General features: G+C 52.6%; 1 protein-coding gene and 1 long non-coding RNA gene across 4 annotated transcripts in view; one reads left to right on the top strand and one right to left on the bottom strand.

The window, feature by feature from the left end:
* SIN3A (SIN3 transcription regulator family member A) overlaps nt 1–10,812 on the bottom strand; it is an 89,693-nt gene extending 78,881 nt beyond the window's left edge. Inside the window, exon 1 of one of the 3 annotated variants that reach the window (XM_008015813.3) lies at nt 10,735–10,812. The gene's annotated coding sequence lies outside the window, so the exon portion shown is untranslated. Of the gene's footprint in view, nt 1–6,355; nt 6,625–10,581 lie in introns of those variants that run through there. The other 2 variants (XM_008015812.3, XM_008015811.3) reach the window with 2 other exon arrangements.
* LOC119628086 (uncharacterized) lies at nt 6,947–10,590 on the top strand. Its single transcript, XR_012091553.1, has 3 exons — nt 6,947–7,040; nt 7,253–8,294; nt 10,367–10,590. It is a non-coding gene; the product is annotated as an uncharacterized lncRNA (long non-coding RNA).
* Nucleotides 10,813–14,073: the final 3,261 nt, after the last annotated feature.

The following is a 14,073-nucleotide window of genomic DNA, read 5'->3' on the forward strand; positions in this document are numbered from 1 at the left end:
GGCTGAGCACCATGGCTCACGCTGATAATCCCAGCACTCTGGCACTTTGGGAGGCCAAGGCGGGCGGAGCCCTTGAGATCAGGAGCTACTAAAAGTACAAAAATTAGGCCGGGCACAGTGGCGCACGCCTGTAACCCAACACTTTGGGAAGCTGAGGTGGGTGGATCACTTGAGGTGAGGAGTTCGAGTCCAGCCTGGTCAACATGGTGAAACCCTGTCTCTACTAAAAATACAAAACTTAGTTGGGTGTGGTGGTACAGGCCTGTAATCCCAGCTACTCAGGAGGCTGAAGCAGGAGAATCACTTGAACCCGGGAGGCAGAGGTTGCGGTGAGCTGAGATTATGCCAAGTCGAGATTACACCACTGCACTCCAAGCTGGGGGACAGGGCAAAACTCCGTCTCAAAAAAAAAAAAAAATAGCAAAGCATAGTGGCACATGCCTGTAATCCCAGCTGCTCAGGAGGCTGAGGCAGGAGAATCACTTGAAGCTGGGTGTGTTTATGTGTGTGTGTGCAATGAGCTGAGACAGTACCACTGCACTCTAACCTGGGCAACACAGTGAGACCTTGTCTCAAAAAAAAAGAAAGAGAGAGAGAGCGTGTGCGAGAGAGAGCGAGCGAGAGAGCAAGAGAGAAAGCAAAAGAGCGAGAGCGAGAGAGAGAGAGAGAGAGAGAAAGCAAAAGAAAAGCAAAAGAAAAAGAGCATTACAAAGAATAAAACTTAAGATGGCTCTTGAAAGGACAGGTGGATGTGTCACTCACATCTCACACTGCTTTTATCACATTAGCTCTTCTGCTCCCATACAAACACACAAACATGGGCACATAACATCTTTAACCATCTATGTATCCTCTACTATGCTCAACATACTGCTTTGTCTGTCTGTGGTGGAAACCAAATCATTCATTCGTGTATACATCCTCTAATATTTACTGAGCACATACTATGCACCAGGTGTTTTAGGAGTTGGAAATACAACGGTAAACAAAAATTCCTTCCCTCAAGAAGCTTACACTTTAGTGAAAGATGACACAACAAAGTATAATATTTAGAATATTAGACAATGACAGGTATCAAGAACAAAAGGCAAGGAAGAGTTTTTGAAATTGTAGATAAGAATGGCCAAAGAATACCTACTGAGAAGGTAACTTTTGAGTAAAGGAAGTGAGGGAGCTAGTCATGCAGAAATTAGTGGAGAAAGCCTTCTAGGCAGACGGGACAGCAAACCCAAAGACCCTCATGTCTTTGTGAGGGCTCACATGTGTTTGACATTTTCCAAAACAGCATGAAGGCTGGGTAGCTGAAGAAAAACGAAAGAAGGACTAGTCAGAATTGTAGTCAGAGAGGTACTAGGATAAGGGTGGCAGGCAGAGGGTACATCAGATTTGTTCTTACAGGTGTTTTTTTCCTTTTTTTTCTTTTTCGAGACAGGGTCTCATTTTGTCGTCAAGGCTGGGGTACAGTGGCACAGTCATGGTTCACTGCAGCCTAAAACTCCTGAGCTCAATCCTCCTGTCTCAGCCTCCCAAGTAACTGGGACTACAGGCACATACCAGCATGCCTGGCTAATTTTTATTTTTTTTTATAGAAACAGGGTCTTGTTACAATGCCCAAGCTGGTCTCAAATTCCTGGCCTCAAATGATCCTCCCACTTCAGCTCCCAAAATGCCGGAATTACAGACATATCTTTTCTTTTTATTTTTCTTTTGAGATGGAGTCTCGCTCTGTTGCCCAGGCTGGAGTGCAATGGCATGATCTCAGCTCAGTGCAAGCTCCACCTCCCGGGTTCACGCCATTCTCCTGCCTCAACTTGCTGAGTAGCTGGGACTACAGGCATGTATGCCACCATGCCCAGATAACTTTTTTGTATTTTTTTAGTAGAGACCGTGTTAGCCAGGATGGTCTCGCTCTCCTGACCTCTTGATCCGCCCACCTCGGCCTCCCAAAGTGCTGGGTTTACAGGCATGAACCACCAGGCCCTGGCCCATTACAGACATATCTTAATAAGGACTCAGGTTTAATACTCAGACTGAAATGGAAAGCCACTGGATGGTTTTAAGCAGAGAAGTGACAAGGTATGACAGGTTTCAAAAGAATCACTTGGGTTGCTATGTTGAGAAGAGATTTAAGAGTCGCAGTAACAAAACAAGGAGAATAGAATCCAAGCTAGAGATGCACAGGCGCTGACTAGAGCAATGGAGATGCAGATCCTAAGTGGTCTAATTCTGGATAGTATTTTGAATATAGAGCAAATAAAATGTACTGATGGACCACATATGAAAAAGACAGAGAAGAGTCAACAATGTCTCTTAGTTATCCAAGAGGAGACATCAAGTGGAGACCTTGAGTGGGTCACTAGACATATTAGTCTACAGTAGAGGGAGAGATCCCCGTTAGAGAGTTATTAGCATTGTTTGGATTTTAGAAAGGCAATATGGTACATATACTGTATCATCTCTCTCTCCCAGCTAGGGCTGGGGTAGATCCCCATAATCAAGCAGTCGCATTTCTGCATCATGCGGGAGAGCCCAGGTCAGGTTATGCCCCAAAATTAGGTGTGGAACTAGACTTACCAAAAAACAAAAACTCTTGCATTTCAGAACTACAAATAAAGGATGTGGACCTGCATATCCTCCAATAGCCCATATATCAGCAAGCCTAGCCCTGGAGGACACCAAGAAGACTCATGAAGGGTCCACTGTCATGCTGAAAAATACGGGTAACATACAAGCACACAAGACAAAAAGGGGGTAGGGAAAACAAAAGCAAAAGGGGCAAATAAGAAATACATCAGTTAGAAATTGCCACCAATGACCAGGCACAGTGGCTCACGTCTGCAATCCTAGCACTCTGAGAGGCTGAGGCAGGAGGATCTCTTGAGCCCAAGAGTTTGAGACCAGCCTGGGCAACATAGGAGGACTTCATCTCTATAAAAATATTTTTAAAATTAGCCGGGTGTGTGATGGCACACACCTGTAATCCCAGCTACTTGGGAGGCTAAGGTAGGAGGGTCGCTTAAGTCCAGAAGGTCAACACTGCAGTGAGTTGTGATCATGCCACTGCACTCCAGCCTGATGACAGAGACTTCGTCTCAAAAAAAAAAAAAAGACATTATGCGAAGAAAAGACATTATGCAGCTGGGTGCAGTAGATCATGCCTGTAATCCCAGTACTTTGGGAGGCCGAGGTGGGCGGATCATGAGGTCAGGAATTCGAGACCAGCCTGACCAACATGGTAAAACCCTTCTCTACTAAAAATACAAAAATTAGCCGGGAGTGGTGGTGCCCCAGCTTCTTCTTCGTGGAGGCCGAGGCAGGAGAATCGCTTGAACTCGGGCGGCGGAAGTTGCAGTGAGCTGAGATTGCACCAGTGCACTCCTGCACTCCAGCACTCCAGCCCAGATGACAGAGCAAGACTCCGTCTCAAAAAAAAAAAAAAAAAAAAAAAAAAAAAGTCTAGTGCCTAACACAGTATCTGTGACACCGTAAGTACTCAATAAATATCATCTTTTATTATTCAAGGGGCAAGGAAGGTGTATTTTGAAAAAGCATATACCACATATTTTTTTTTAAAGGCCTACAGAAAGTAAAGCTTAACAAACTCTTGGCTGGTGGAATTGCCCAGAAAAGTGAGAAAGTCTTGAAAAGCACTATGCTGAACTACTGAATGCCATGGACATAACCTTTTAATTCCAATTAAAATTCCTGGGTACTAACATCTGCCATGCACAGCTCTCCAGTGTCTTGTCTGCTTACACTGAAGATGTAAAAAGAATTATACTTTGCCAGGAATCTTGTCAAATTACTACACACCTCCTTCCTTAAAAAAGAAAAAAAGTCTTTCTCTGTATGTAAATTATTAAAACCCTCTTAATTATGAAGTGCCAATCTTTCTAAGCTATTTATCTCTGAACAACATTATAGTATATAAAATAATTATCTGGAGATTATGAAGCATTTATGAAACCGCTCCTAATACAGCAAAACCAAGTTCTTACTTGAATCCTTAAAGACACTTCTGTGTTCCCCAGTATACAGCACTGCAAATCATGGGAACTACTATATGTAGACCAAATTTTCCTCAGTGGTCAATAGTTCTCCACTATCTGTTTATGGCATCAGAAAAAAAAAACACCTGGATTTTTTGTATCCCCACCAATCTATTACAGCCATCATTAGCTAAACTAAAATGCTGTTGCTTTTGCAACTTCCTTGGCAGAGAAGATAGAACCTACCCTTTTCACATAAACACAGCACAGGGCACCACTCAGGCCCTACTAACCAAAGCACAAATCTAGAATTTCACTTCAGATAATTAACCAGAGGCTCATTTAGACATTACTGCATAAATAAACATTGGTTCCATGTTTATTTTTCTCATGAAAAATGTGAAAAATATTGAAATAATTTCTCTCAATAGGAAAAGATAATGTATCAAGTGAAAGCAAAAACTTCATCTAATGTGGTTCTGCTATAGGTTAAATTTGAAATGTCCTAAGGCGACTCTCCAATACAGGCTGGAGAGCAACGCTACAGAAGTCACATAGAAGGCTACCCTGATCCACAACTTCACCCTACTCTGAAATATAAAGGGCAAGAACACTGTACTATGTATACTATAAATAGAAAGTGGTCTAGATGGTCGAACATAATTACATAAAACCAGAAAGAAAAGACTTCTCACCTATAGTTACCTAAATAGCAAATTCTTTGGGAAACCAAATTTTTTTTGTTTGTTGAGACGGAATTTCGCTCCTGTCGCCCAGGCTACAGTGCAATGGCCCGATCTCGGCTCACTGCAACCTCGCCTCCCGGGTTCAAGTGATTTCTCCTGCCTCAGCCTCCCCAGTAGCTGGGATTACAGACTCTTGCCACCATGCCCAGCTAATTTTTGTATTTTTAGTAGAAATGGGGTTTCGCCATGTAAGCCTGGCTGGTCTCGAACTCCTGACCTCAAGCGATCGGCCCGCCTCAGCCTTCCAAAGTGCTGGGATTACAGACATGAGCCACCGCACCCGGCCGGGAAACTAAGTTTATATAGTAGAACCATCTGCACAATGAAAGCATTCAAAGCTACAAGTGTCAGAGATATCAGAATATTTTATTCAAAGTCTGAATTTTTCTTAAAAAAAAAAAACAAACCTATTTTATAAACAGACCAGTTTTGAGATTAAAATGTAAATCCCAACTTTCCTGTTATAAATCTGAGCCTTGTAAAGAGGAGGAGCTTCTACTGCCTTTTCAAGGCTAACTTGGTTAAAGTCCTAACGCACCGAAACAGACGCCAAGTCTACTACCCACCACCCATTGGCTCAAAGGAAGCCCCGCCCCGTACAGCCACGGTAACTGAACATCAAGGAAACCCCAGAAAGGTTTTCTCTCCGCCACATTTCTAGTCTCTGATGACTCCCTGCCCCTCCCCGACCATCACCACCGCGGAAATAGGGTTCCAGCACCAGCCACACACGCTCCTACAAGAGGACCTTAGGCACTTCGCCCCAATAGATACAACCAGGAGGGTGGTGGGGGTAACCATGCTCCCACTCTCCCAGCTGCACGGTGCCAGACACGCTGCACGAAGCAAACAGAGAAAGCAGCTCCGACACAGGGCCCTTGTGCCCTAGGCAGAAGGCATGACCGAGCCACAAAAGTAAGTCCTGACACCTCCGCAGCTCTCAGTCGGCGGGAGCCCCTCCCTCCCCACGGAGACATAAGGCGGGGCAGACCTAGGCGGCGAGACTCCCAGCCAGACCCGACAGCGGGCTTTCCCTAGCACCGCCTCATTGCCAAGGAGGCGGAAACCCAGGGCCGGGGTGGGAGGCGGGGGACGGCCAAGGGGAGTGGCATCACGGATCAGTACGGCCCCTCCGGCCAACCGGATCCCGAGAAGGCGGAGGAACTCAGACTTCACGCCCCCTCCCTGCCGCGCCCTGAATCTACACGCGGGAGACCCCCCCTAGCCGTCCCAGACCCCAGCAGGCAAGAGCGCGGCCGCCAGCCCGAGGCCCCGCCCACCCCAGGAGGAGGAGAGGGGGTGGTCGGCCGCAAACCGCACTCAGCGAGAAGCCGGCCCCGCCCCTTTCTCCACAATCGCACGCGCGCGCCGGCCCCGCCTCTGAGCGGCGGCGCGAGAGCCCGCCCCCCTCCGCGCGCACCGGGACTACGCTCTCCTCCCCCTCCCGCGAGGAGAGCTACCCTGCTCCGCCCCCCACCCCCCTCACACAGTCACACACCTCCCGCCCGTCTGCTCTACGGGAAGCCGAGGAGGTCAGCCCCCCCTAAAAATACACACCCTCGAGTCCGGCGTTACCCGCCACTAGGCTCCCGCCCGGCCCCCGGCCCAGCGTGCTCTCACCGCAAAGCTGCTTCGGCCGCTCGTCACTGCGTGTCCCTCTCGGCGTGAGCCGCGAGCTCAGCAGGGAGGCCCTGAGAACGGCGCGGGGCACAGGCCCGCCGAAGCGGACTGCCAGCTACCTCTCCGCTAACGAAGCGGTCACAGGCCCCGGTGCCCAGACTGGGAAGGAGGGAGGGAGGGAGGGAGGGAAACTCCGAGGGGGGAAGGGGAGGGGGGAAGATGGAGAAACCGTCTCCGCCGCCTCTACCGCCGCGGCCGCTTCTCTGTTACCCGGGAAATCCCGCCCACTCCCCCGACCCCGCCCCGCAGGGGGAAGACTCAGCTTCGTTCCAACACAGGACGCAATACCCGCCCGTCAAAGACTGAGCCAATCACCGAGCCCTGCCTTATGACTTCCCGCCCCTTCCCCCTCGACTGGGAGGGAGGGGGAGCCGCTCACCTTCTCCACGCCCCTATTGGCGGGGAGCTTCCCTAACTCAACCCCGCCTATTGGAGACAGACTGCTGAAGCCCACCCCCGAGCCACAACGCTATTGGAGGAAGCCGGAAAGCTCTTCCTGTCTCATTGGAGGACACCACATAACCCGCCCCGCAGCGTCTCAGCCACAGGCCTAACAAGTTGGCTCCCGCCTCCGCCGGTCATCGCATTGGAAGGCTACCCCTGGCTCTCCCACCGCCCCAGTAAGGTAAGTAACCGATGTGGGGTAAAATGTCTGTAAGTGAAACAGGCTCCGCCTACCGCACTGCCGGGCCAGGCCCCGCCCCAAGAGTTGGATTGGATATCTTGGCACTGGTAGGACCCTCCATTGGCCAGGGCGCCCGTCTAGGAAGGAACTTAATTCCGCTCTGCGCGAGGAGGCTGAACCTTAGCAGTCCTTTTGTGGAATGTTTACACTAGAGACTGAAGCTCGGAGTTCCAGGGCCCGAGACAGAAGGGGGAGCGGAGCTCATCAGCGGACACTCCACATCCTAGGATTTGAAGGAAAGGCAGTCCACCCCGGAGGACTCTCTTACAAAAAAAATGAGAATGCGAACTCATCCTCCCTATCCAGTTATCTTTGCAGTTTACATTCTACACACTGCGTCCTTGTAAACACAAATATCCGGAGCAGCTGGCAACTCCTTTCAGTCAAGTAGAGTACAGAACTAAGGTCTGGAGACCTAGGCGGAGAAATAACCCATAACCCCAAGGGTTGCCAGCGCACTCCCTAGAGCTGAATGTGCAGTCCTAAGAGGGCGGAGATAACCACAAGAGAGGCGGGCCCTAACAGCCACCGCCCTGGCAAGCCTCCGGAAGGCGGAGCGTGAGGCACAAGGTACTCACGATCTCCCGGGTGGATCTGTAGGCATCCTCAGAACTGAGAAAGGAGAGAAAAGGACCAAAACAGGCCACAGCATAAATTAACCTTGGGAACATGCCACACTCAGAGAAAGGATAAAACTTCCGTAGTTGGGGACATAACGGCTGTTCACCTTCTCCTTAGCCAGGAGTGTTAATGGTCCCTGTGCCCTCTCTGTGTAGGTAACAGTGCCTCGAACGCACAGTGAGACAAAGTGCTTTCAATTCCTAGTTTGCTTTTATTTATTCACCAAATAGGGCGTGGGCCTGACGCTGACCTTACTTTGTGGGGCGCTCTCTCGGCGCCAGGAGGGGACGGGATTACGTTGTTACCGCTCTCCCGAAGAAGTAGAATCCTCCTCCTGGAGAGCTAAGACCCCAAGGGACAGGCCCAGGGAACCCACTCCTAGGTCCAACTCTGTCCTCCCTCTGCAATCCAGCGGAAACGGCCAGGAAAGAGCTCTGGCAGCAGGTGGGCCTCACTCCAACGATGGCTTCGAGCCGCGAAACCACAGCAGCGAATTGCGAACTCCAAGGGTAGCCGACAGGTGGGAGCAGCCTCGCCAGTAGCGAAACCTTGCCCCAGGACAGAGGTCTAAAAGTAAGTCAGACCAACAAAGCGACCCCCGGGCCAAACTGCTCCCAGGTTAGGAGGAAGCGGCACTCCAGCAGAACTGACCCAAGGCTACTTTTAACTTTGCGCTGCCTTCCACCACTAGACTGAGTGGCACAGGGCATTCCCACCATGGTATCAAGAACTACTCAGAACCCAAGCCAGCATTAGGCTGCCCACCACTTCCCGTGAACACAGGGTACCACCTGCGCTGGATCTTGCCTAAGGGCCCGAGGGCAGGGCACTAGGTTGGCAGAGTCTCGGATACAGCCAACTAAGGACAGCTGCTACCATGCCTAGGGAAGAACAAACACTTCCAGCGTCTGCAGAGTTCTCGAGCTTAAGCTCAGGGAAGTCAAAGGGCGCGGAAATAGCCAAGCGACAGGGTTAGAACTTTAGTACTTGGCCCCGGCCCCGAAGGGCAGATCTCATTTGCCCTGCAGAACCTACGAAGCTTTGCTCCCGAAATCCACTCCGCACTGTAATCCCCTGGCTTCACCCCGAAGGCTACCAGGTCTCCAGCCTCGGTGGAACCTTTGTGTGGCTTCTCGGCTCTCCCCGCCCCCCTCGCCAAGGGCGCCGAGCCTAGGACTTCCGGGCGGGAGGGCAGTTCGAAGGAGCTAGGCGGGCCTCACACATGTGCGGAGCGCGCTCAAGAGCGAAGGAGGGAGGCGGGGAACAAGGCTGGACTTCCCCCTCCGAGCTCTCTCCGCCGGAGGAGGCCGGGCTACCAGTCCCACCAATCCGAGGCGGGGGCGGGACCTTGCGCCTCGCGTCAGCCGCAAGAACCCTCCCTCCTCCCTCCGCGGAAAAAAAATCCTAGCAACTTAAACTCCAGCCCGGCCTCCCGATAGGCGGAGCTCGGGAGAATGTCATCCAATCCACATCCGAAAAGGGGAAAAAAAGGGAGTCTCGTCCAGCCAGTGGAAGACAAGAGAAGGCGGGGCCTCCGGGCGAGCCCGAGGTGGGTGGGAGAGAGGAAACGGGCCCGCCCCTCAGCTCCCCTCCAGGCGGGTTGCACAAGCCGCCAGCGGAGTAGATAGTAAACAGTCTGGGCCGAGGAGTGCAGGCAGGTGCCGCCCGGCGCTCGGTGGACTGGGCCCCTGCGCCGCCTCTCCCGGCGTCGCCCCGCCCGGCCGGGACGGTTCCCGCCGGCGCCCCGCCTACCCGCCCGCCATCCCGGCTGACAGGCGCGCCCCTCGCGCCCCTCCCCGCCCGCTGATGCATTTCCTTTTCCCGATTCCGAGCGTGGAGACTGTTTTCCCAGTTTCCGACCTTCACTGCCCCTTTCAGGCCACCCCCTCGTGGGCGCGCACACGCCCGCGCCCTCGCCCCCGCCCCATCCGCGCCGAGCGGTCCGCAGCGGCATCTCGCAGGAAGGGGGAGCCCGGCGGCGGCACGGCCGGGGGAGGGGAAGAGAGCAGCAGTCGCCGCCGCCGCCTTGGGGTGGGCGGGGAAGCAGGCAGCTCCATGTTTGCAAGGGGATCAGCCGGGACCGCGGGGCGAAGCCGCCGAGTTCCTGGGGGTTTTCCGTACCACCGGTGCGAGCTCGTTGCCGGCTCGTGGCCTGCCGGGTGCCGGCACCAAATGCCGACTCGACCGCCAAGGCCAGGGAGTTTGGAAACCCGGCAGCTCGCGGGGCTAGCGGCGAGACGCAGGGGATCTTTCCGGTGGCCTCTCCCGCCCCCGGCCGCCCCTCCCGCAAGTCCAGTGTTGCCCCCGCCCCCAGAGTCCATAACAACCGCGGGCCTACAGTGCCCGCGCCTCTCCGGAGCGCGCCCACCGCCCCCTCCAAGTTTGCAGGCAGAAACAAAACCCTCGAGGCGGCTGCCGCCCTTGTCCAGCGTGGGTAGCCAGGAAAGCCGCGGGCCCCGGCTCGCTCGCTAACTCCAGCTCTCGAGCAACTCCGGGCTCCGCGAGCTCAGTGGGCCCCGCCGACCATGCTCGAGCCGCCGCCCCCTGCCGAGCCCGCACGCCGCAGCTCTGGCCCGGTTCTAGTCGGTGTGCGGAATCTCCCTTTTCTTTCTAATATTTTTCTTTTTTAAAAAACGGCACAACAGGAACTGGGGGTCTCCTGCCCGCCCCTTCTCCAGTCCGCCGCCAAAACCTACCGAAACGGACTGCTCGGTGAGATAAACTAGGCAACACGGCCGGCGCAGGGACGACCCCAGGCCGGGCCCACCCCCTCCCCACGGCTCCGGCCCGGCTGGGAAACACACACACTGGCGAGCGGGCGGCGCCAAGAGCTCTCCTTCCTGGCCTGTCCCTCGCCTACCTCGGCCGCGGAACTCCGAGCCTCCCCTCAGCTCGGTCCCAGGGCCCACGGGGCCCACACCACGTCGGGCCGGCCAGACCGAGCGGCCGGCGGACTAACCCCCCAAACGCCTGAGATTGGGGGGACCAAATTAAAAGCAGCTGTTTAACATACCTTCCGAGCCAGGCGAGGAGTCCTGAATGGGGGGAACGCCCCCCATGGGCTATTGGCTCCCCGGCGCTCACGTCAGTCACCCTGGGCCCGCCTCCGCCCTTCGCCCCGCCTCTTCCCCTTCATTGAACGCCCCCTCCTTCCAAAAAATATAAATAAATTAATTGAACTAAACGCGAGTGGGAGACGCATCCGTGGTAGAGGCCCTTATAGCTCCCTCTCCGCCGACTCAAGTTTCTTGAGGTCCTCGGACTGGAGGGAGGCCTTCTGGGACTCGGAGATCCGCTGGGTGGACGCGGAGGAGGAGCCAGCGGGGCTACCCGGCCCCAACTTCCTTCACACACACAACCCATTTGGAACTAGGTAGAAGAGGAAGGTAGGAGCACCCTGGCCACTGGCTGGAGTGGGCAGACCCCTCTGGCTGTGTGACCTAACCGTGTTCGGTCCGCTCTGTTAGGCGCCTAAAAATGAGTGATGCAAACGGGAAGCTCTGCGTCCGCGGGCAACAGGCACTTGTCTGAGCACCTACTGTGGGTGAGGCAGACATTCATACCGTACCTGCTGCTGGGTGCAAATACAGACTGGATGACATGCTTACTCTACTCCTCCAAGGGCTCCAGATTCAGCCGAGGAGATTCTACGTAAAGAACTAAGTCAAGGCAGGAATGTGTATGAAAATAGGAGTTTGTATGTAAATAGGAGCTCAGAGAAGAGAGATTCCTTCTCGCTGAAGGAAAATTGGGAAAGGTTTCATGGAGGAGGTGGCATTCAAGTTGGGTCTTAAAGATTTCATCCAGCAGAAGTGGAGTGGCAGGTCATTTTCAGCAAAGGACACAAAGGGGTAAATGCAAAAACACCTTCATATGTGACTGTAGTAATTTTAAAAAGTGGGGGTGGGGAGATGGAACAAACAGTTTAAGACTTTTAATTGGGTAAAATTCTTGGATGTGCACAGCAGAATGTGCAGGCAGCACGGTCACGAGGCCCACAGGCCCAGAACTATAGTGTAAGATGTTTGGCACCCTGGCAGAAAGATGGGTTCTGACGATGCACTGAGAGAGAAGTGTCTATAGGCAGCAAGGGGAGGCCCAGAGGCTGTTGTATTACTGTATTTGGAGACTACAGAAGTGTCTCTTGTGGAAGGAATAGCCGAGGGAAGAGAAGGCTTACTTTCTCTATCAAAGCCACCCAATCCCAAAGCTTTCCCCACCTTCAGCAGCCCTCAAGTCAAAGCTTTGACTCAGATCCTTCCTTGCATCATTTGCTTTATTTATCATAACTTTCAACCAAAAGGAGTTTCTAGGGACAGAAGCTACCCCACATGTCTGTATTGCAGAGAGCTGAGCCTAGAGCCAGGGCACACAATGTGGGGAAAAAAAAAAAAAACCAAACCTGTTTGTTGAGGCATTGAGGAAAGGAAGTTAATGTGGCTAAGGTGGGGTGTGCAGAATGTGAAGGACCTTGGCGTCCATTGGGCAGAATGAGGGCCTGCTGCCGGTTAGGAAATTATTGAGAAATCTATCCCAGTAATTCAGAAGACACGTAAGCAGGATTGACCAGAACAGTGACCGTGGGTGAGAAGAATTTTTTTTTTTTTTTTTTGAGACGAAGTCTTACTCTGTCACCCAGGCTGGAGTGCAATGGTGTGGTCTCAGCTCACTGCAACCTCCGCCTCCCAAGTTCAAGTGGTTCTCCTGCCTCAGCCTCCAGAGTAGCTGGGACTACAGGCTACAGGCGTGTGCCACCACATCCGGCTAATTTTTGTATTTTTAGTAGAGACAGAGTTTCACTATGTTGGCCAGGTTGGTCTCCAACTCCTGACCTTGTGATCCACTCGCCTCGGCCTCCCAAAGTGCTGAGATTACAGGCATGAGCCACTGCACCCAGCCCATGAGAAGAATATTGAAGGAGAGCCTGTATTTGAGAAAAACTCAAGGGGAGTGGGTGAATGATTCAGTGTGGGTAGTAGCCTGTGGCCTGCTGTGTGAAGAGTTGATAGAGCTTGAGGCTACTAGTTAGGTAATCTGGGTTCTACACTTAGCATGGTGAGTGACTGGTGTTATAGTCTTAGGCAAGTCTCTTCCTCCCTCTGAGCCTCAGTTTCCTCGTGAAATAGGGGTGGAAATTGGAATAGAAAGACTCTAAACACCTTACATAGGATCCAAGTGGGGGAAGCTTGCCACTGAGGAGACAGGGTAGGTGGGAAGAACCGATTTTGGAAGGGCAGTGGGTCACCCCAAGTGGAGTCTGGAGACTGGAATGTGGGCAGTAGCTCAGTCGATTGAATTATTGGGCAAAAAGTATGGAGAAGGAAAAGCCAGGAGATAAGGACTATGTGTTCAGCAGGAGGCCCACCCTGGCAGATCCATGGAGGTCAAGGTTCATCCTCCCTAGGGTGAGGACCAAGTTTTTCTTCAGAACAGACATCCCAGCTGGACAACATAGCAAGACCCTGTCTCTACAAAATATTTAACAATTAGCTGTGCGTGGGCTAGGTGCTGTGGCTCATGCCTGTAGTCCCAGGACTTTGGGACGCCAATCACCTGAGGTCAGGATCACCTGAAGGCAGATCACCTGAGGCCAGGAGTTCAAGACCAGCCTGGCCAACATGAAGAAACCCTGTCTCTACTAAAAATTTAAAAAAATTAGCCAAGTGTGGTGGTAGGCGCCTGTAATCCCAGTTACTCAGGAGGCTGAGGCAGGAGAATCACTTGAACTGAGTGAGCCGAGATCGCGCCACTGCACTCCAGCCTTGGCGATAAAAGCTAAACTCCATCTCAAAAAAAAAAAAAAATTAGCTGTGCATGGTGGCATATGCCTACAGTCCCAGCTACTTGGGAGGCTGAGGCAGGAGAATCGCTTGAACCCGGGAGGTGGAAGTTGCAGTAAGCCGAGATCACACCTGCACTCCAGCTTGGGTGACAAGAGCAAAACCCTGTCTCAAAAAAAAAAAAAAAAAAAATTAGCTATCCGTGGTGGCAGCATGCCTACAGTCCCAGCTACTTGGGAGGCTGAGGCAGGAGAATTGTTTGAACCTGGGAGGCGGAGGTTGCAGTGAGCCTAATCATGCCACTTCACTCCAGCCTGGGCGAAAGAACGAAACTCTTTGAGAGTTTTTTTTGAGACAGAGTCTCAAAAAGAACCCAGCCGGGTGCAGTGCCTCACACCTGTAATCCTAGCACTTTGGGAGGCCCAGGTGGTTGGATCACCTGAGGTCAGAAGTCCAAGACCAGTCTGGCCAACATGGCAAAACCCCATCTCTACTAAAAATAGAAAAATTAGCTGGGCATGGTGGTGGGCGCCTATAATCCCAGCTACTCAGGAGGCAGAGGCCGGAGAATC

This window comes from Chlorocebus sabaeus, chromosome 26 (genome assembly GCF_047675955.1).
Source record: "Chlorocebus sabaeus isolate Y175 chromosome 26, mChlSab1.0.hap1, whole genome shotgun sequence".
Lineage (NCBI taxonomy): Eukaryota > Metazoa > Chordata > Mammalia > Primates > Cercopithecidae > Chlorocebus > Chlorocebus sabaeus.